General features: G+C 44.5%; 1 protein-coding gene across 1 annotated transcript in view; it reads right to left on the bottom strand.

Moving 5' to 3' along the window:
* Positions 1–13632, bottom strand: part of Sncaip (synuclein alpha interacting protein) — a 123540-nt gene extending 109908 nt beyond the window's left edge. The window contains exon 1 of the mRNA XM_051163212.1: positions 13393–13632. The gene's annotated coding sequence lies outside the window, so the exon portion shown is untranslated. The remainder of the gene's footprint in view (positions 1–13392) is intronic.
* Positions 13633–22793: the final 9161 nt, after the last annotated feature.

The raw sequence follows: 22793 nt of genomic DNA, 5'->3' as shown, positions 1-22793 counted from the left end.
GCTCTTGACTGCTTTCCTTCCCCACCCTCAAACATTTGCAAAATAATAATTGTTTTCCTTTTAAATTTTGAAGGCTTTAAATAATGTGATAATAATATTGCATACCTGGGTTGGCTGTGTAGCTGAGCAGTAGAGCCCAGCAGTATCAGGCCGTAGGTTCAATGCTAAGTACTTCCCGTTTAGGTGTGTGGCCCAATGGTGACAATGCAGGAGTGTCAAATAATGCAGCTATACATCTTACATTTTTCTCAGTAATGTGACGTGAGTGCAACATTTGTAAGATTACATCACTTATCTAGCCATTTTAGCTTATGTGAGTGCCCTCTACAACGTTCACACAAGGATGAAACCACCCAGTGAAGGAGTTTTCATTAAATAGCGGAGGACTCAACTTTGTTGAGTGCACACTAAAAAGAAACCATCGCACTAAACATACCCAAATCATGCCATTCTCCTAATTCTGAGACAGGTCCTGCCAATCAGGTCCCCAACAGGAAACCGATCATAGACACAAATGCAATTTGATGATGGTTTTGTATAAAAGCCAAGAGACAGTATAGAAGTCTGAGCTCCCAAGACTTCAAAAGTAGTTGTCATTGTCTGGAGGAAGGTACAGATGCCACAACCCAGAGACTAGCCCTGCAGAGATCTACCAGCCGTGGCTGACAGGAAGGTGGCTTGGCAGTAGGAAGTTCAGGGGATGAACTCAGAGTCTCTCTCTGCATCGTTTGCTAAGCTCCAAGCGATCGTTCTGATTAGTGGGAACCCAAGCAGAAGCAAAAGACCAAAAGAGCCTGTCAATTCATCCCACATACCTAGCACATGCTTGAGCACACACAGTGGGTGGGAAAAGGCAGGATGGATCTGATTTCACGATTTCCATTGAACCCCCAAACACTAGAACTCACCTTGAATAAGTGGAGTAACTAATACACATGCGTGAACTTGAGAAAGGATGAAACTGTATCAGAATATTGAAAAGTTTAATAAACAATCCCAAACCACACCAAATAATCCAGCCCCTGCTCTGATGTTCAACCCAATGCTTAGACCCAGTGCTACCATTACCATCCTGTCTACCATTATCCACTAGCATTCATAGTCCTCTGTCTGGGGAGTTAATAGACATGACTGGAGCTAACACTCTGAACAAGTTTGTAATCCACAGATCACTTTTTATTGTCTTATTTTTCTACTTCATTATTGTCAAAGCTCCAGGTTCGATCCTAGCAGCATCAAACTCTCTGGAAAGCTAGCTTTAATCTCTTATGGTTTCACTACCTTTTAAACTGCCTACCAAACAGTGACATCTGCCACTAATGGCACTTTTTTTTTTTTTTTTTTTTTTTTTTTTTTTTTTGCCTACTTATCTGCCAGGACCTTTATTCAGATGCTTTGGCTATAAACACATGACTTTCTTTTGTAAATTAAAGCCCCTAACTTTGGTTAATTGCCTTGGAGTTAGCCTTGGGTCTTAGATTATAAACACATTCACTTTTCAGGACATGTTGAAAGATTCACTTCTCCGGCCAGCACACACTGATCATGGAATACTTACTCTTCAGGCACTGGGCTAGATACTTTTACAGACTGCTAAATCAGCTCTTACTAAAATTAACAACTGACTCTCTACAGCAACTCACCAGTAATTATGCCAAAGGTAGGCATGGGTGTGCTCTAATAACAGTCCTAGAGATAGCCAAGGACATTCGCAGACATAGTCATGATGCTGGCCCCCGGCAGCCACTGGCTGCCTGTTCCTAATTCTATCCAGCTTGTTCTGAGATTGGATATAGGATAGAACTTGGTAAGGAGCCCAAGTCCAATCAACTTTGGTCCATGAGACAGCCAGTCAAGTGCTTTGCTGGTTTGCCCTCTCTGAGGAAGCCCCCCATGCCCTGTCTGCCCCCCTCGCTTTGAAATATCAGTCCTTGAGTACAACAGCCTGCCTGAAATAAGTCCAATAGAAAATTGTCCCTGTGGGCTTTTTTTCCCCATTTTTTTTATTTTTGAGCCTGGGAGAGGGGAGGGGACACTTTTTAATGCCTGGTCCTGACTGAAATAGCACATAGCAATCTCTTGGTCTCAGGGACAAAGCAAGTAAGCATAGCTTCACCCGCTCATGCTGTGCAAATGTCAGCTTTGCATTAAGGAAAGAAAAAAAACTATTGTACAATGCATCATGTGGTGAGGCTGGCCAAATAGGGGAGAAAAGAAAGGGAAGCAGAATAGAACTGGTTTCCTACATGCACGTTTTAATGATTTTGGAAAATTGTCAACCTGGATCAAAGTTTTAAAAAGTAATAATTTGACAGTTTCCCACTAACGCCAGAATGCAAAGCCTGCTGATAATTAAATTTCAAGAAACTTTCTATTTTTCTTGATAAACAGGAAGCTTTATTTCATTGAACTCCCCAAACTTTACGATGCTTATTTCATGCAGGTTTTGGGGCGGGGTGCATTTTTTTCAAACGGGCACTGATGGCTTCCTTGGGCACACATACCCACGCTCTGATCGCAGTGAAGTCTTACAGACCTTATGGAAGTGAGGAGAAGAGGCCAATCCTCCAACAGGGAGAAGCAGAACACGCCTTCTCAGCAAATCAATCTGGAACTTTCGAAGCTCTCTGCTCCGTTTCTTAGCAACACTAGTAAACATTGTACTACATCCAGCACCCAAGGTTTTCACCACGTTAATCTGTGAGTACTCGATTCAATTAAAGATTAGACTTCTCAATTGTAGTTTCAGTACACAGCGGGCTGCTAAATTATGATTATCAGCGGCTAAGTGTGCTTGCATCAGCACAACTCCAGGAATGAAAATGAATCATTTATTTCCATCTCCCTATGACTGCTCTTCTCCGAGGCTCCGTGCTCTGAGTTCACGTGCCTCGGAGTTCATCGGAATTCTATGGTTAGCACACAGCTTGGAGACCTCATTTATGAAAATTCCTTTAAACCTTTCACCACTTTGACAAATCCAGTCCAAGTTCACTGAGCCAATTCAAAAGTAGCTCTCAGCCTTTTTATAGGTTTTCAATTACACCAGCACAGCACCCCAGAGCCACAGTGTTTGAAGAAGTGTATGCAAGTTGCAGAGAGATGTGGATTCTTTTTTAAAGGCGCCGATGAAAGCAGAGTTCCCCAAATTGGAGCCAATGGATGAAAGCATTGCCTACCTTGAACTGCCCGTGTCCTACCGACATGGCTGTCAGATAACTTAAACATGGCTAATGGTTAGTTATTTACCACGTGGTACATGGGATGATTTTTCTAGCTTTTAGGACTTTACTTTGCAAAAATAAATATTGGCCTATTACTTCATGCTCCAGTTGCCCTACATAGAATTTTCCTTACGAAATTACTCAAACTGTTGTCTGAGTTCGTTAATCCTCTCGCTACACAGCACAGAACAGGAGGATTTGCTTTTCCTGTGTGGATTCAGAAACACAGTTTCCAGCAGGTCGGAGGGCTCTCCAGAGTAAAACTGGCAAATGTTGGTCAAACTGAGGTTAGGCTTAATTGTGCTTTTGATTTCAGCACACTTTCCCTCCACATTTATTTGTGTGTGTGTGTGTGTGTGTGTGTGTGTGTGTACATGCATCACAGCACACGTCTCATGTGCCATAGCACACATGTCTCATCTGTATAGAGGTCAGAGAATAACTTACAGGAGTCAATACTTTCCTTTAATCATGTGGGCAGTAGGTATAGAACTCAAATCATCAGGCTTGGCAGCAGGCACCTTTATCCTTCAAACTATCCTATACATTCTTTTATTATTATTATTGAAAATTTAATTTATTTTTAATTGTGTGTGTATGTGTGTGTGTATGTGTGCGTGTGCATGTGCAGGTATGTGTTTGTCAGTTGAGTACAGGTGACACTAGAGGCCAACAGGGGGTGGCAGGAGGTAGTGAGCTGCTGGATGTAGGTGCTGGGAACTGAACTGGGGTCCTCTGCAAGTGAAAAATGTGCTTTTAACAGCTGAGCCATCTCTCTTTCCCCTCAAGCACTCTTTAAATAGGCTTGAGGTAATCATATTCTTCTCCCTGTTTTTAAGTGTTTATATTACTTAGATGAAACACTGATATCTTTTCAAGCTTTGATTTTTTTTTTTTTTTTTTTACAAATGTGATTCATCTGGTTTATGAGAGCAGTAATTTTTTTAGATGTGGTTGAATGGATTGTTTTAAGTGACATTTATCATTGAAGACACAGTAGAATGCGAAACCATGCTCTTAACCATTTAGAAGCACTTGCAGACATTTAAATACTGCATATGGAAAGGCAATTGTCTTTCAATTGTAACTCTCCCATTTTCTGTGGGGAAGGAAGGCTAACTCAAAAGCACCAGGTCACAGAGAACTCCCGATGACTCCAGCAGCTCCCTGCTGCCAGTTGCTTTTTTCCTTGCGCATTAATGTTCTGTACGTGATGCCGCCTTTTTGGTAACTTCAGTAAGAGGTTTGTCTAGTGGGTGACACTTTGTGTTTCATCTGTCCCCATGTCCGTTTGTTTTCTTATCCTGGAAAGAGTATTGTGGTTTACCATAGTAGAGTTCCTACTGGGCATTCGAGACTGAAATCAAAAGATAAGCCATGCTTATGTAGGCTCCATACACAGTAGTGCAACTGTGGAGGCCTCCGGTCGTTCCGTCTCTCCTGAATAAGGCTCTGTGACTCTGGAGAGAGCTGGGAGGTAAAAGCTAGAGGTAGTGAACGGAGTACGCTATCTGAAGAGGCAAGCCTCCACACATCAAACCTGTCAGCTCCGAGGGCTGCAAATAACCCCCTTCGTTCATTAATGCATCCGGCACCTTCTGAATGCCCATTACGGTCTACGGCAGGAGGACAAGTGATGGCAAAGCTTCACTCTTCACCCTCTCTCCTGGTTTGGAGAGCATATAGAGCCATGGACACCTCCTGACCAGGGTGTGGAGAGCATACAAAGCCATGGCCATGCCCTGACCAGGGCAAGAGCTGAGGTTTGAGCTAAGTGCTGACTGAGTCAGAGGATGTCAATTCGGGGAATCTAGAGTCCAAGCCTGTATTCCACTTTGGGACTACTAGCCACAAGTATCTGGTGAGCATTTGGGAATGTGGCTAGTCTTGGCTAAGTATGAAATGCACACCAAATTTCAATGACTTAGTGTGCAAAAATAAAAAGAACGCGAGGCATCTGTTCAACAATTCGGGACACGTGGAAACATTAAGGCTTTAGATGCCCTGGGTTAAGGAAAACATATTATTAAAAATCAGTGTCACATGTCAGCTTTTACTTAGGGTATGTCTACTAGGAAATGTCAAACCACCTACTTGTTTTGCATTCATAGGGTTTTTACCTTTCTGTCTGCACGCAAAAAGGGAAATTCTAGGGAGGAACCGCCAAGCAACAGAGAGAAGTAACCATGGCATGACGAAGAGACACAGAGAGACTGGCAAAGTCACCGCTTTCTGAGTAGCTTTTCTGCTGCGTTTATTTGCAGCAAAGGGAGCTGGAGAAGAAAATTCAGGATAAAAACCATCTCTACTGGGGGCCAGAGCAACTGGTCAACCCCATCTTCAACCCTCTGTGCTCAATTCATTTGGTCAGTCTGTGTTCTCATCTGCAAAGGGCTGAGATGAACCCCCCTGCATGTACGCCCTGCCCCCATGCCTCACCCCCACACCCCAATTCTGTAAATGAAGTCTTTGGAGGAGCACAGGGCTGGAGGAGGAGACAGGGGTCTGTGACTACAATTCTGAAGCTGCAAAGAGCAGAAAAACTTGAGTAGAAAAGTATTTGCGCTTCTGTTTTCATTAATCTTAACAGCCATTTAAATATCTGAGCCCATCCTGGAGAAAATATGTGGAGCTATATAAACTAGATGCAAGTACTACAGGCTGAGGGTTGTATCTGCTCACTTGTGACCACAGCTTGGAGGACAAAGACTAGCCTACGATAGGCCTCAAGAGATCTCCTCAGAAGGCTCACCAGGAGAACTGGTAGGAGAACTGGGAGGGTGTGGCAAGTGTATCTATGACTGCAGTTGCCTGTGGAGGCCAGCAAGGGGCATTGAGTACCTGGAGCTGGAGTTACCGTTGGTTGTGAGCCAACCAATGTGGGTGCTGAGAACTGAACTAGGGTCCCCTGAAAGAGCAGTAAGCCCTCACAACCATCTCTTCAGCACCATGTTTACTCTCTGGGGCCATCATTTAACCTTAAACCAGGGTGATAAAATGGGACATCAGAGACCAAGCTAGTTTTTAGTGGCCAGCCACCCAGGTGAGTGCTCCTGTACTCCGGCCATCCCCAGACAGACATACCCAGGGGAAAGAGGCCACTACAACTCGCTCAGTCTTTGTTTCCTCACAGGAAACAAAAGACTTCGTTCACAGGCCTGCTGTGAATTATAAGTTATTGTAAGGCATCTAGCAAGTACCTAGAGCAAAGCACCTTTGACCTCACGAACGTAGCCACCTAGCTGTGCACCTCTGTGGTATGAGGAATGATTTTTCTCATCTCGAAGCCATAGATGTTAGTCCAGAAGTTTTGTTTGGCTTGCTCCACTTTCAAGCTCGATCTCGATATGGTCATTAGGGACTAATTAAAAGCCAATCATGAAAAAAAAAATTACTTTTGATAAACTATCTGAACAGAACTTCAAAGAGAATCTGATTTCATGTCCAATAATCTGAGCTACAAATATGAGATTCAAGTTAAAGGAAACCAAATAAACCCTACGAAAAAATATCCTTTAAAAAAAATCTCCAAAGATGAAAGATTCAGGATGTACGTGATGTGAAAAGCCTTAGGTTAAGCAGAGAGGACCATGAGAACTGGATGGCACATCTGTCTAGAGGGGGAGACTGGAGTGTATACTGAAGACTGTATCACAAGATGCAGTGAGATGCAGGGTTCTTGAGAGATGCTCACTGGGTCAAAGAAGGAGGCCACAGTATCCCAGCAAAGGCAACAGTTCATGCAAAAGCACAAGGATGCAAGAATGAGAGAAAGCCATGCCAACAAGTACCTTAAAGTGAGGTCATCCAGCACGACACACCCTTCCTTCTTCTCATTTCCTGCACCCTCAGGAGAAGGCAGAGCCCACACCATGAGCCTTTGGGACTCACGGCAGCAGCTTGGACTCCCCCCCCCCCCCAGGACAGTGAGACAGGCAATGGTTCTAAACACAGTTCTGTGATCTGATTTGTATCCATTTCTTTAGAAAGAGAACTTCTGGCTGTGGAGGGGCTGGACTAGAACTGGAGACTTGAGGCGTCATTTTCAGGTGACCGGTAAAATGGAGCACTGATGGTCTCAAATAAAGGGGACATAAAGATTCAAAACTGGGGCAAGAGGCTTCTCTGACTGACTTGGCAGAGAAGAAAACTAAACAAGTTAGATCTAGTTCAGCTTAGGGACACTGTGAGCAGACCAGGTTTCCAGAAAAGACATGGGCTTGATAGCTGCGCTGTGTACTTCGACAGTACTCACTCTCTTCTTCATGGTATTTTCTTTTGAAGCCAGTCTTAGCACCATGCAAGAGACATTGACTTAGAAAGGGGTCTTTCAAATGTCTCCTCCCATTGTCCTTTCCTACTTGAATAAGTGTAGACTGTCACCTGGTTTCTGTCACTTACAGCAAAGCATGATCCCTAACAATTTCTATTTCACAAAAGGAAATTTTACTTTTTAATGAGTGATGGGTTAGAGGGAAAAAAAAAAAAAACACCTTACATTACTGTGGCAGAAATGCCCTGAAACCTTTCAGTCCACAGAAGGCGCTTAGGGATTTTATAGCCAACACTACCCTGAATAATAATGAAAAGCCAGACCAGACTGTTTTAGAAAATGTTACTACACCAGATAATGGCACGTTCACTCATTCAATTAACATTTATTGAGTATCTTCAGGGTTCTTAGGCTTGGGCAATAAAAAGAGGGAGGGAGAGAGAGAGAAAAGAAAGCTATAAAAGTGTATGCTCCAGTTTAACCTGGTCCATCCAAGCCTTGCCCAGAAAGCACAGCTGTATGTGCTGCTCAGAGCAATTGTGCGAAGTCACTGAGGCCAGGTGTTCTGTCTGGCCCAACAGCTGCACTTGATGGTAAGGGCCCCACCTGAATTCCAGTCTGGCTATCTATAAATGAGGCCAATGAAGCAGCCATTTGAACAAGGCTTCAAGAGAAAGGGAGAACAGAACATGGTCAGAATTCCACCCCCTCCTAGTAAAATATCCACTAACATTTGTGAAGGAATCCAGACGAGGCACTGTGCTGGCCTGCCTTCTCTTTCTTTGCTTATTCGTGAGAAAACCCAACTACTCTCTGGATTTAACCCCTCTTAATGCACCCACGGCTCACCTAAACATGCCCCGCTTGTTGCTTCCAGCATTACTTCCCCATGGCTAGGCCCAAATCAGCTTTCAAGTGTTCTTCAGCAGTGAGCATTTGTTGATTGTGCCACTGCTGGTGGATGGCATTCTTGAGGGTGCACTTATGGACTTCCTACTGCGTGCCACCTTGGGGAGGCTGAGAAGCAATGCTCCTGGCTCAGGGATCTGCATGCCACCCTGGCTAGTTCTCCAAGGCAAAAGATCAGTTCCTTTTTCCAGATACCTAGAACAGTTGTTTCCCTCCTGAACAAGGTCCTTCTGACTTCATTTTAACCTCTTAAGGCAACCGGGATGTCACAGCTATTTTTCTGGTACTATGCCCAAATAATGTTGTCTATGCACAGTAGTCCAGTGAAACTCAAACCTGAGCAATACCTAACACTCCGCGTGCTCTGTAGCTTATAAAATACTTTTGCCTTCACTCGGCCTCCTTTAGTAAGCCTTTCTGGGACTAAATTTTTCTCTCCCTCCCAAATAAATGACTTACTGATTTCTCCATTTCTCAAAAGGCCACAATCCTTCTTTTAGACACTTAAGCCTTTTTTTTTTTTTTTTAATCTAAAGATGATTTTGACTCAGTGCGTTCACTAGTCATATCATCAGTCACTTAATCTAAATCCAGACTCTCCTGGATCCATGACTCTCTGCTTCCTATTTTCCACAAACACCCTTTGTCTCCTGGCAGCCATGTCCTGTTGATTCTGCCCCCAGCCCCACCCCCATCTCCATCTCAATGCCACTCTCATAAAGCTACTGGAATATTCGTATCGCCACTGTGCCATTCTTAAGAGGCAATCAAACAGTGGGCAATTCTTCACTCACACGCTGAGGGCTCCATAGCCTGGAAGCTCCACATTTCTGTGCCCGTGAGTTACTCCTCAGCACAGTGCTCCTTCTAGAATCAAATGGACTCAAAGGTCTCATAGACTTACTTTGAAAAAAGCTATAAATTTTTTTATAATTCCTTCCCATCACAGGTGCTGTCTTTCTAAACTCCTCTAATCTGGGTTGATCTTAGAACGTGACAAGCCGGATGGAGATTAGCTAACATGGCACGAACTGGTACTCAGCACTGTTCTGCACTGGTGGTTGCTCCTTCACTGTTTCTTTCACAGATCCAGGCCAGCCTGCTAAAGAAAGAGAGTTTCATGTCCCAGTCTGCCTGTGCACTTTGGTAATAGCCTGATAACAGCCAGACAAGAAGTCGGGGCTATCCAAGATCTAAGGACATCCTCCCAGCTGACTGATGATGTCACCTTCAGGAACCCAAATTGGTTCAGCAGAATCCAGACCAAACTGCTGACCAGCAGAACCATGAGACTTAGTAGTTGTTTTAAGCAGCTAAATTATGGAGTGACTTAATAGCCAGTCAACGGATAATTGATAAGATAGCTAAACAGATATGTTTGCTTTCTTCAAACTCTTTCACAGTTTAGTTTTCTGGGCACTCAATTCTAGCATGTCTTGTTTCATGCTCTGCATCATTATTTAAAATTTTAGGCATCCTAGTCGCTGTTTTTATTTTCCTTATGAAGAGAACATGTGTGTGTGTGTGTGTGTGTGTGTGTGTGTGTGTGCGTGCGCGCGCGCGCGCGTGCGCGTGTGTAATTTATTTTGTTGTTTTCTCTATGTGTATGTATCTCTGTGAGTGGATTCCACACATGTGCATGTGCTGGCAAAAGCCAGAAGAGGGCACTGAATACTCAGGAACTGGAATTAAAGTTGTGAGCCACCTGACTAGGGTGCTGAGAACAGAACACAGGTGCTATTAACCCTGAGCCATCCCTCTGGCCTTTGCAATTTATACCATTATATTCTATATACCCACAAAATGAATATACAGCAACTATGTAAGAATCAAGTTGAACTTTTGAAGGGTCCATGTGCCAATAAACAATCACTCTTGTGGTCATTAATTTTATTTTTGATTCCGATTTTTTTTTTTTTTAATTCTTACAATGAACTGACTTGAAAATCACTATGTATTCCAGGTGATCCTTGACCTTGTAGTTATTCTCCTGCCCGCTACCTCTCAAAATTTGAAATTACAGCTTTGATCATTAATGTTAAAGGTTTAATGAAAGAATTCAGCAGCAAACCACAAAATAGAAAGTCTATTATCTAGCTGGAAAATAATGCACGGTGCATAGCCAACAGACAAAATTATCTATTCATTTCAGGAAATTTTACTCTGTAAGTAAATTTGCACATCAGTCGAAGAGAAAAAGTAAACAAGTTTACAAGGGCCCATGTTGCACAGAAGCAACTACTTGATTTTTGCCATCTATTATTTGTCTCCGAAGACGTGTATTTCTCCTATGGGACTTGCATCTGTAACCTGAAAGATTGCCAAAACCTAGGCTCTTGCTCTAAGAGTGTCACTGATCCTCTTGTGGCTCTTCAATTAGATTTCGCATTTAAAAGAGAGAGAGTCCCTTGTGTTGCTTCTTAATGCTGCACCTGCTACTTGGGAGATTTCTTCTTTTCACAAGAAACAACTTAAATCTGGCAAGAAACATGGCTCCAGGCTTTCTCTGATAATATCAAAGAGCATTTGTATGTTTTAGATGTTTTTGTGGGTTTTTCCTCCTCTTAAGGCCAGTGAAGTCCCTCCAACTCCTTCCAAAACAATAGTGCTCACAGTTTTTTTGGCTTCTATTCTCTATTTCCACTGTACACCTGCACCGAACAGCTGCTTGGACTCAGCAAAGCTGTGACATAGCACACAGAAATCCACTTGCTTTAGTCACTTCCGTTCAAACATGGACAAACAGAACATAGCAAATTAGCGAATGCAGTTATCGCTTTAGCTATACTGCCTTGTAGACTGTCTTCATGAACCGCTTAGGGACAATAAAGGTTATGTTCAAAATGATAAAAAAAAAAAACCTCTTTACAGACCTTCCTTCTGACTGTACTACTGACATTATTAATGCTCTATGGTCCTTAAGAGAAGCACCATCTTTTTCATGTGTATTTGATTATGGGCAATACTCAACTAATACTCCCTTAGAAAGAGACTTCTGTGATGAGTCCCAAAATGACACACTTTTTTAAAAAAAATTGTACAGACAGCTTAAAGGTGTCTTCCGCATTTTGCTGTGCAGAAAGTAATTTAATATCAAGACACATCGGAATCAGCCAATAGACGCTGCCTCCCAGGTGTGTACCCATACATTAGCATACTGCCTACCCGCACCTTGCTCTCTTGACTTTTAAATTTTTCAATATGTACAAATGAAATACAGATTTGAACCTACTCCCAACTGAGATGTCTGCTTCATAATGAGAAATAGGGTTTTGCCTGCTTGCAGATTCAGCGCCGAAATGATGCCTGACCATAACGTGTTTAGAGTTGACACCTTGGAGAACTGACGTCTGCACAAATGTAATCCTCATAAGCCTCCCCAGATAGCCCTTATTTCATTTTGCAAACTGTACCCTGGCAGGGCTCCACAGCACGTGGTGTGTGGCGAGACTGTCTCGCGCTGGTTCTTTCTTCCTAGGGGCCCTTTGATAGACACTTGTCAGTAACAACCAAGAGGAGTGGGTGCCCCACCTCCAGCAAGTGAAAAAAAAGGGCACGGACAGCAATGCTTCCTTAATTAACTTTCCCAAGGAAAGCAATGTTCCCGCAGGAAAAAAACAACACGTTTCCACCCTCCTAGCGGCCCATTGGAAATGAGCAACAATGCAGTTGCCTTTTTGTCTCCTGAAGACTTTCTTTGCTGCAAGCAGTAGCGTGTTCCTCAAAGAATGCTAGTATTTCCTGTGGAAACTGTATGGCTGCCAGAACTGGCTCAGAATATTCCCCCTTTTCTTTTTGTAAAAATGAAATAAACAAAACGTGGCATTTAACAATAGCCAACATTGGCTTCATCCCCACTTACCACCTGCAGACGAAAGTCAGGGCCACGGGTTGAGTCGGGAAAGATATCTTCCCTATGACATGGACAAGCCCGGGACGCCGGACAGCGCCGGGAGGAGGAGCCGAGGCTGGACGGGGCAGCCTAGGCGCTGCGGGGATGATAGGTGAGGGGCTCCTCTCGGGTAGCGACACCACCAGGCATTTCCTTCACGTTTGTTATTGTTCTGGTTACCAGTGTGGCTATCACTATGTCTTCGCCCCTCCCTGAGAGCTACTTGGAGCCTCGGCACAGCCCATCCCCGCCTCTGGGACCATCCGAGGTAGCAGCAAGCGTAAAGCCGGCGCAAGGGCCAATGAAAAGAACAATCCCCTACACAGAGCTGAGGAGCGACTTGGGTCCCCCGGGGTGAAACCGCCTGGTGAAGCCACAGCGATCTCCCCTTGTGGCTCTCGGCAGCGGCACCGCGCGGCCCGGGGCAGAAGGGACCCAAGGCACAAAGGGGGGCCCCGGGACCCGGGAACCCGCAGGGTGTCGCCCGGCGCAAAGTTGCACGGGCTCAGCCTCGGCTGCCCACGTCTCTCTCCTCCCCGCAGCGCCCGCGGGGGACCTGGACTCACCGGAGCGCGGAAGGACGGCGGGAAGGATGGACAGACGGACACGGCGGGCGCAGGAGACCCGGCGGGCGGTGGAGGCGCTGCTGCGGCCCCGCTACGTCACAATGCGGCCGGGCGGCCGGCACGGTCCTCGGGCCCCCCAACGGGCGCGCGCGGGCGGGGACACCCGGGGCGGCGGGGCGATGAGCCCAGGGACGCGACTAACCGCGGAGCCTCGGACCGACAGTGACTGTCCCCCCTGCACCCCGGCCTAGCCCACACCCCTCGCCAGCAGCCGCCTTCCCCCGTGTCCCTAGCCGACGAACCTGCTGCTTCTGCCTACCTCGCGCGCGTTCACCTCCGCCGCCTTAGCTCTTCCCCACAGGCTCCCTCCTCCCCTCTCCTCCCCTCTCCTCCCCTCCCCTCCCACTTTTGGCCCCCTCTTCCCACTTTCTCCCCCGCCTCCCCACTGGCTTTGCCGCCTTCCCCCTGCCTCCTCCGCCACCCCCCTCCCAGAAAGCTTTCCTCCTTGGAAATGAAGTCTCCTCTCACCGCGATCCATGAATCAACCGCTGCCACCTCATTGGTTCCCAAACCATTCCAAGGTTCCAGCATAAACCCGGGAAAAGATACTCTGGGAGAAAAGGAAGGTGGACACGGTCCTGGGAAACTGCTGTGTCTGAGAAGCGTTTTGGTAGTGTTGTGCCTTGGCACCGTCTTCAACCTTCAACCTTCCCCTCTCCCAATCCTCGCCCACCCTGGAGGACTTAACCCAGGAGTAAAGGGTCAGGGTTGTTTTTGTTTTTGACCCAGAATGTCCTGTGCTCCTTAGTGGGTGGAGCTGGAGGTTTAGGTCTGAAATGACAGTTGGTTATCAACAGGGTGCTCAGGACCCTGTGATAACAATAACTCTACTCCTAGCATGCCTTAGGGTGGGGGCATCAGGATGCCTGCATCGGTGGGTGACCACCTCTTTCCTATTTCTGAAACAAAATCTGGGGGGAGTGGAAGCATTGATAGCAACACCAACTCTGTTGGAAAGTCTGAAATAGTCTCTGTCCCAGGAGAGGGATGACTTGGAGTCTATGTGAGGAAAGCCATCGACAGCTACGTTCTTGTTCCAAGATATGGCTGCTTGCTTGAGGTTGTCCTGAGGAAAGCGTGAGGGACTAAGTTCTGGTCAATTCAGAGCCATCTCCGGGCGCCTTAAGCCAGTTCTAAAGGATGGGAGTGGCTCTGAGACCCAGAGAAACCTAGTAGTAGCTTGGGCGCTGACAGTGGAATGCATGTCAACCTCTCACTGAAAACACACCGCTAGTCAGAAAGAAAGGGCCTGGATGTTTAAGCCCTATGGGTTGCCCTGAGTGATTGGGGTGAATCTGTGAGCAGCTCCTATGTGATACATAAGGCAATTTTAGGACTAAAGATAGTCAAAGCAACCTTTGCCCTGCACCCAACTGGAATCCTTCCTTAAGGTCTACTGTAAATAAAGGTCACCCTGAGAAATGGCAGCCTTGAATGGTAGCAGAAGACAGCTCATAAGCTTTATTTCCATTCCCTACTCAAAGACTAAATTTCTTCCCCAGGTTTTGACTAAACAGGCGAAGCATATATCATGCAGTTCTGTCATGTGTTTATTGTAACATCATGTATAAGCACGTGCGTGGGAAGTGGCTTCACAATTTTAAAAATACATATTACCCCGTGGTAGAAAATATGAAATCAGATGACATCATATGCCAATAAAATATTTTAAAATATTGGTTTTAATTTTCTCACATCTGGTTAAAATAAAACTTCTTTTTCCTGGTGTAAACCCCGAGAAAGCACATCTTGCTTTTCTCCAGGAGATAGGGATAGAGCTGGAGTCTCCTCTGAAGCACTGCTACACAGAGGAGAAATGTTTTGTTCCCTCCTCACTTCACTGGATCCCTTTCTTGAAAAAAAAAATCGGATTTGAATTTATCAAAATCAGTTATTAAAGACTGAGAGGTAGAGGTCCCATCCAGTTGCCCCAAACATCCTACAATTCTAGTACTGAGGCAAGTGTTTACATGATTCAATAAGAAGAGACTGGGTTTTGTTGCATGTACAAAAACTGGGTTGCCTGGGGGTAAAGAGGTTCCCTGGCCACAGCAACCAGCATGCCACAGTGTAAGGCAGAAATCTTGGTGATGTTTCTTCAGTTATTTTCCCTACTTTTTTTTTTTTCATAGCTCTTTTGTTGCTTTTTTTTTTTCTTCTCCCAACATGTTTTTGATTACATACTCACCATTGTTTCCATGCGATTATTTTTACGCTGTGATTTAAATCTCGGCTTGTATACACTTTCCCACATACACTGTGTGTTTGCTTTTGTTTAGACTGTTTGTTGCTTTGCTTCTCCTGTATGCGCCTTTGCCAAATCCAAACCACAAATTGATACAGCTAAGTGTGGAAGTAATGAAGTAGTTCGGTTCAAACAGCTGCTAAATTTTTAGATCGGAGGGTAGGAATGTTAGCTTTCTCAGCATAATGCTGGCTTTTTTTTTTCCCCCTAAACTAACCAGCTGATGCCTAGTCTTTCTAATTGCTTGTAATTAACATCTAGTCTCTGATAGTCAGTTTCCTAATAAAGCTGGCTGACTGCTGTGTGTAGTACCAGAAGAGTGCCCGAGCAAGTCCCAGCCAACAGACCATTTACCCGTCTCACCATACCCCTACCTGTGCTCGTATGCTCTTTGCTTCTTGTTCTCTTCTTTATCCTACCATTCAAACGTCAGTTACCTCTGCAATGACAGCACGCTCCTATTATTCACTTTTGATGCTCACCACTGAGCACATTTTTATACTCAGAGTTAGCTACCGAAAATAATTAGTGAAGAAGTGAATTTCACTGTAGATCATCTGCCAAAGAGCTGCCATGTAACCGCTCGTTCAATTATTACAATTAAACATCTGTCTCCTCTATCCCTTTCCCCAATTTGCATACTATATCTTTATGGGTCTATGAGGATTGGGTAAAACTACCACCATAAAGCTAGTGATCAAACATAAAGGTGTTTTCTATTTTAAGCGCAGAATTTATTAATAAAATATTCTGCTTTGTGGTAAAGGCCATTTGTGTGTGTGTGAGAGAGATTCTGGCTCATTGAAGAGAGGCCTATTGGAGGCCTTTTCGGATTTCTGCTTGGGAACTATAATTTGATTGCACCTTTTTATTCTGGAGCCAAGTTTGCTTCATTTGTTTGGCTCTCAGCGTGTTTGGTCCTAAATTATTCACATCAGGAGTCTGAAGGTTTTATGCAAACATGTGCACCTCAGTCACAATAGTGCTGTGGTAATGAAGAATCATACAAATCGCCACCCTAAACTTCCATAGACTAATGAGAATGTATTTCTTGTTCTCAGCATACTGTAATTTCAGACTGGCTGCAGCTTTGTTGAGTTTGGCTGTTGAACAGGGGCAAGAAATCTCTAGTATTGTACACTAGAAATGATATGCCTAATTTCAGGCACTTTGGCTCACACGTCACTGACTGCCACTGGGTGTGCAGCTCCGCAGAGTGACAAGAGTAGAGAGGAGCACAACCTGACAGCATACCAGCGTACAACACCGTGAGGAGCTGTGTATATCCTGTCAATGGAAGTCATGAGGAAGAATTTCCAAAATGTATTCTATAGTTATATTAGTTTCTGGGGTAACTATTGGACCAAAAGTAGAGGAAAATAAGATTTTTGCCAAATGCTTAGAAACACGATTCTTGATTTTCTTTATTATTTATTAGTTTCTCAAAGAAAGGGATGAGTACAGAAATGGTGTTGCCTAATTTTGTACCACATTGTAGACATGCTCTTTTTTTTTTTTAATACTTCCTTTTTTCTTATTCTTCCTTTTGTTTTGTTTGTTTTGATTAAAGACAAGGTTTCTCTGTGTAGCCCTGGCTATTCTGGAACTCATTCTGTGGACAGGGCTGACCTTGAACTCAGAGATTTATCTGGTTCTGTGTCCCAACTGCTGGCATTAAAGGCATGGACCACCATCACCCAGCCTTTAATCTTACTTGTTTATATGTTATCATGTCTGTGTGCCTGAGCCAGCTTGAAAGAGATTTGACATCCATCACCTTATTCTTTTCATTTCTTTGCCCTTTTTTGTTTGTTTGTTTTTCAAGATAGGGTTTCTTTATGTAGTCTTGACTGTCCTGGAATCACTGTGTAGATCAGACTGGCCTTGAACTCACAAAGATCCTCCTGCTTCTGCCTCCTGAGTGCTGGGATTAAAAATGTGCACCACCACACCCAGCACCTTTCTTTCTTTATCAAAGCTGTTTTTATTTAGGTTTTTTTTTTTTTTTTTTTACTTTACAATTTCAGCTGTTTGCTTCATCTTAGCATCTGAGTATCTTAGCTTCTTTTCCTGTCTCTGTGATAAAAGATCCTGATACAAGCAGTTTAATGGAGATAGAGTTTATACTGGCTCACAGTTCAAGGGTACAGTCCAACATTACAGGGAATTTAAGGGAGAGGAAATGGGACAGCTGATCATGGCGTCCACAATCAGGAAACAAAGTGATTAATGAATGCTCTTAGTTACCTCTCCATTTCTCTCTTCTGGCCATGCATTCTTATACAAAGACCAGAAGAGTATACTCAGTGTATTCCTTTATTTATGCCTACCATTCTTTTGTGAGACAAGGCCTTTTCTCTGAAACTAAAGCTCACTGTATTGTGTAGGCCGGTGGCCAGAAAGCTGTAGGATCTGTCTATCTCTGTCCCTCAACACTGGATCTACAGACATGTGGCGATTTTTATATGGATGCTTGGCGGATTGGAAATCAGGTTCTTTTGCTTTCACAGAAAATGCTAACCCTCTTCTTTTTCCACAACCTCCATCACCACTTATAGTCCAAAACCGAAGCCCAGTGAATAGTGCTGCCCACTTGTTGTTGGGTCTTCCCACCTTAATAATCCACAAAATTCTTTACAGGAATGCCTAGAGGCTGAATAACCCCTCACACAGCAGACTCCTTGGTAATCCCCAATCCTATCAAGTTGACAGTTAACCCTAACTACCACACATCCATGCCTTGACAACTTGACAACCAAATACTTTACTTTAAATCATAACCTTCCACTCCTTCCCCCTAAAGTCTCATTCCCATCTCATAACGCAAGAATATATTCAAGTTCAAATATCTGCCTAGCCTAACAGTTGCAAAAAGAGCTTAAGGGCCATGTCTCATCTGAGACTTGACAAGTTTCTTAACTGTAAGCTAGTAAAAAAAAAAATCTACATACTTTCCATATACAATGTCACAGAATAAGCATCACTATTCTAAAAGAGAAGATCTGGAACACAGTGAGGAATGATAGGACCACCGAAGCAAGACCAAAATTCAGCGGAGAAAGTATCAAATCCTACTGCCCCACATCTGGCATTAGGGATTCCTGATGAAATAGCCCACTGGCTCAGGTTGCCCTAGCCCTTAATCCCCGCAGCCTGTTAAACACATAACCTCTCTCTTAGGAAAGTTCCCTTACAGGATTGCAGCTAGCTATCTTCAGCGCTGCCCATGGTCCAGGAATATCTAATATCCTAGGATCCCCATTGACAAGGATTCCAACTTTGCTGCACATTATCTGGCTTGAACTGCTCTCTAAAATTCTGGGGTAGGACTGCATCACCATGTCAATCTTAAATCAGCCATGCCTGCAAAACCAGTCTCATGTAGACAGTGCTGCCAAATTCTGCTGTCAGATATAACTTGGCCTCACTGGAGCACAGCTGTGCTAACCTGATGCTGGGGAAACAATTCCCTCAGCAGTTGTCTTTGGGGAGCAGGAAACCCCTTCAGCTTAGGCTTTCCTCTCTCAAATGAATTTGGATCTTCGCAAGATGGAGCCTCCAATGGGCTGTATTTTGTTCTTAGGGCACCTTTCCTATTGTTCAAGTTCAGCACAGAATGTTTTCTCTTTAACTGTGCTGATCTCTTTAACTATTACAGATGCTCTCTCAGCATTTTCCTCTGCCAGACAAATTAGTCCATTACATTTCAACTCAACTTCACTCGTTATCAGTTTATAGCAGAATGAAACCAGATTCTTGTCCAAAATATCATAAAAAAAAACCAAAACAATAACAAAAACAACCCCCCGCCCAAAAAACCCCAAAAACCAAACAGTCCTCCTCCCTTCTCTATCTTGGTCCTTGGAAACTGACAGGAATAACTCAGGGATGAAGAAATGACCCAATTCTGCAGAGATAACAAACATACATACAGAAACCTGAGGTAGGGTGAAAAAAAGAACTTTTCTTCGCCCGCTTCTGTTGTTGTCTGGGGGGCTTACTGCCTACTTCTGCTGACGTAGGCCTAGTGCAGGAAGCTTCTAGCCTCCATACAATCTAACCTAGAATGTTTTCAGCCTCTGAGACTTACTGCTTAATAAGCTCACCCTTTCTTGTTCTTACTGAGCTCTGGGCTGGCTGGGACAATTCAGCTGTTCTGGCTCAAACTCCTCTCCCAGTTGACTTATTAAATCTGGCTTTTCTGCTTGGCCTCCAACTAACTCCAGCAATCTGTTCTAATCTGGCTTCTTCTCATTCTTTGGCTCTTTTAGTCTTCACTTGAGTTCTCTCTTTGTAACCCATCTCTCTATTACTGTCCCAGTAAAACTGCCTCCTTTTCCTCTTTCATTCTGTCTTGTTTCCATAAGGAGCTTCCCTTTCCTTTCTGTTCTCCTGAGAGTTGGTCATATCCTATTCTGTCAAATTTTTGATTCTTCACTTTTTCTGCTACTCAACAGTCATCACTTTGAAACATGGGTGCTTCCTTCTACAAGCTAACTTCACCTTCATTGTTTGGAATTAAAGGCATGCACCACCATGCCTAGGCCTAAGCTTTTCTTTATCTGAAACTTGCTTGCTCTATAGCAGGCTGGCCTTGAACTGAGATCTGTTTGCCTCCGTCTCCTGGATTAAGGGCGTCTTTGCATTCCACCCTGATCACACAGACCTAGCAGGTTTTTGGTTGTGATCTCTTGCCAGAGCAGCCATGTTCTGAATTAAAATTCCTCTACAGTAGGGTGGGGTAAGCTATGCTTAGTCTGATGGAGGAAACCTACGAAGCAACTTGGAAACTCAGCATGCACAAGGAGGAGGGGCCATCTAGTCTCAGTGAGGGGCCAGTCTCAGACTGTAAATATCTGTGAGATGGAAGCATCCATAGTTCCTACACACACTGGTCACTTGTTTGTAAACACTTCTACTTGGATCAGAAAAAGGCTTTGCCATCCTCTGGGTCTCACCCAGGGAAGACTTTGCTATTTAGATCCATCTGAAGAATCAGGGTCCTTGATGTAGACGTGCATTTCAATAACACACACGTACTGAGGAATCTATCTGATCCCCACATCTCCCCGTTCTTTACGTCTGAAATTTCATGGTAAGGCCTGCGTCATCTGAACAGCCCTCCCCGTCTTACCTTCCAAGTTACTTTCAGAATGGCCCGTTAGGCTCTGCTCGCAGCCTTCACAGGCTTTCCTAGGCTGACGCTCCAAACTCTTCCACATTCCTCCTATAAACCAGTTACAAACGCTTAACCAAGAACCATATGGTCAAGTTTATGACAGCAATGGCCCCGCTTCTCAGTACCAATTTTCTTCATTTCTTTTCCTACTGCTGTGATAAAAATACCCTGACATAATCCACTCAAGAAAGGAGGGTTTGTTGTGGCACACAATTCAACAGCAAGTCAAGGCTGCGGGCTCTTAAAGCAGCTGGTCACCTTGTATCTCTAATCAGGAAGCTGACAGGATGACTGAAGATAGTTCTGTAGCTTTCTCTCTCTCTCTCTCTCTCTCTCTCTCTCTCTCCTCCTCTCTCCTCTCTCTCTCTCTCGCCTCGTCTCCTCTCTCTCTCTCTCTCTCTCTCTCTCTCTCTCTCTCTCTCTCTCTCTCTCTCTCTCTCTCTCTCTCTCTCTCATACATTTGGGACCCTAGGCACAGAAAGTGGTTTCACTTGCTTTTAGTGAGTGTCTCCGCACCTAATTAACAGAATCAACATATTTTTTTACAGGTATGCCTATAGGATAGTCTTCACTGTGAGTTTAGATATGTCAAGCTGACAATTAGAGGCAGCCAGCACGCTGAAGAAGGCAAAAAAAAACTCAAATCTGGCAGTTGAGCTGCATTTTAATAGAGAAGAATCTTTAGCAACAGAGTTGATGTAGACGGTTTATAGATTGTTAATCTGATTCCCTTGGATTATCCTAGGACTGCAACTATTCATATTACTCTGCTTTGTCCAAGTGTTTAGGGATCAGCCTTTTGTTTGGCTTTAAAAAAAACCAACGTAATATTTTTAAATGGAGGCAATTAGACTGTGCAAAATTAAATCAGGTGGATTAGAGGCAGCTTGAGGCAAGGAGAATATTCACAAGAGATTCAAGTCAATTTGTGGTACTTTGGAGCTACATGAGGCTCAGTTGATGCCTCTCTTGTTTCCTATGGTCCCCCTACCATTGGTTTCTTGAACAGGTTCCGTATTTGTTTAAAAAGATAAGAGCTTCTCAGGATAGCTCATCCTTAGCCCTAATTGAAAGATTCCCCTTGGCCATATTTCCACTGAGGCCTCCCAAGGATTGATGTGGGGCTGGCAGACTTACCTTGCCTCCAGAGGAACTGGCATGGAATTGCCTAGGTGGAGTGTGTTTAAAACCCAGGAAATCTCAAACTTGAGATTTAAAAATCTCATCTTGAGAAGGGAAGGTATGAGACAACCCCCCCCCCACCCCCATTTCTAAACCTGCCTCAGGAGCACATGACACAATCCCTGGGGAGTGGTTAGAGGTAGCCAGTCACATGAGCTTGTCACCTGTTATCTTTCCTCGTGGAAACAGAACATTGCCAGAGTCCTAAGTCCCAGCCAAAGAGACACCTTCAAAAGCCCTCCCCACTACCCAAGGTTTATAAGTGCCTGTCTCACATGAAATAAAGTGGCAAACATCCTCTAGTTAAACTGGCTGTTTATTCTGGGCTGTAACACTGGGCAAAGGAAGGGCTCCTCTTCTCTTTGAAGAATTCATTGCTGAACCCCTAGACTTGGCTGTCGATGAGGTAGTCATGGTAGAACTATTGCCTATAGTGCTGGAGCTTGCCTGGCCACAGAAAGTTCCTGTTGTTCAATCAGCCCGCTGCAGTACCCTTCTCCTGGAGTGAGCTGTAGGCTGTTCCTTAAGCCTGAGTCAAGTTGGGCCCTCTCTCGTCAACTGGCTAGGATTGGACGCCTCAAGCTCTGTCTGAAGCAGCCATCTGACTCTGGCAAGTCAGGCCAGGCCCTCATTGGCACCTGGCTCAGTTTTGGACCCCTGAGCTCCCCGATGCCACCTAGCCTGGTGCCAACAGGCCAGTAAAAAAGCAGTAATGCCTATTTCAGAACACCACCCCTCCCCTCCCCCACTGGACCAGAGACTTTGTGGCACAGGCCTCTTTCCGGTTCCAATGCTTACTGAGGACACCACACTTCATCCTTTTCTGCCTGGAGACCTACAGCACTCAGATCTTCCAGAGGTGAAACATTGCACTTCTGACCCAGTGCTGTCTGGGCCTCCCAGGAGATGTGAAACCAACATTGATACTGAGAATGGTAAAACCTAGCGGAGCCATAGCCTAGAAACAGCAGCAGCTGGGGAATCCCAATCCCCCCACCCTTTTTGAGGCCGCTTTTGCACACATGACTTAGCTGGACGTCTCAGCACACTATCCTCTCAGTCTTCTCTCCTGGTTCCTCCTACTGTCCCAGATAGCGCTTTCATTTACCTGAGAAAAGAATAGGTGACATTTTCCTTTTTGTCAGAACGTTCTGTCAAGTTCAGACACGGATCTTCCCAGGTCCCGTTCTCGGCCCACAAATGATTAACTCTTACTAAAAAGGCGTGTTTCTCTGGATCTTTGAAAACCGAGATAAACTTCCA

The sequence above is a fragment of the Acomys russatus genome, chromosome 20 (genome assembly GCF_903995435.1).
Source record: "Acomys russatus chromosome 20, mAcoRus1.1, whole genome shotgun sequence".
In the NCBI taxonomy this organism is placed as follows: domain Eukaryota; kingdom Metazoa; phylum Chordata; class Mammalia; order Rodentia; family Muridae; genus Acomys; species Acomys russatus.
Note: the sequence above shows the minus strand (reverse complement) of the source record. Positions and strands in the feature narration are given on the sequence as shown.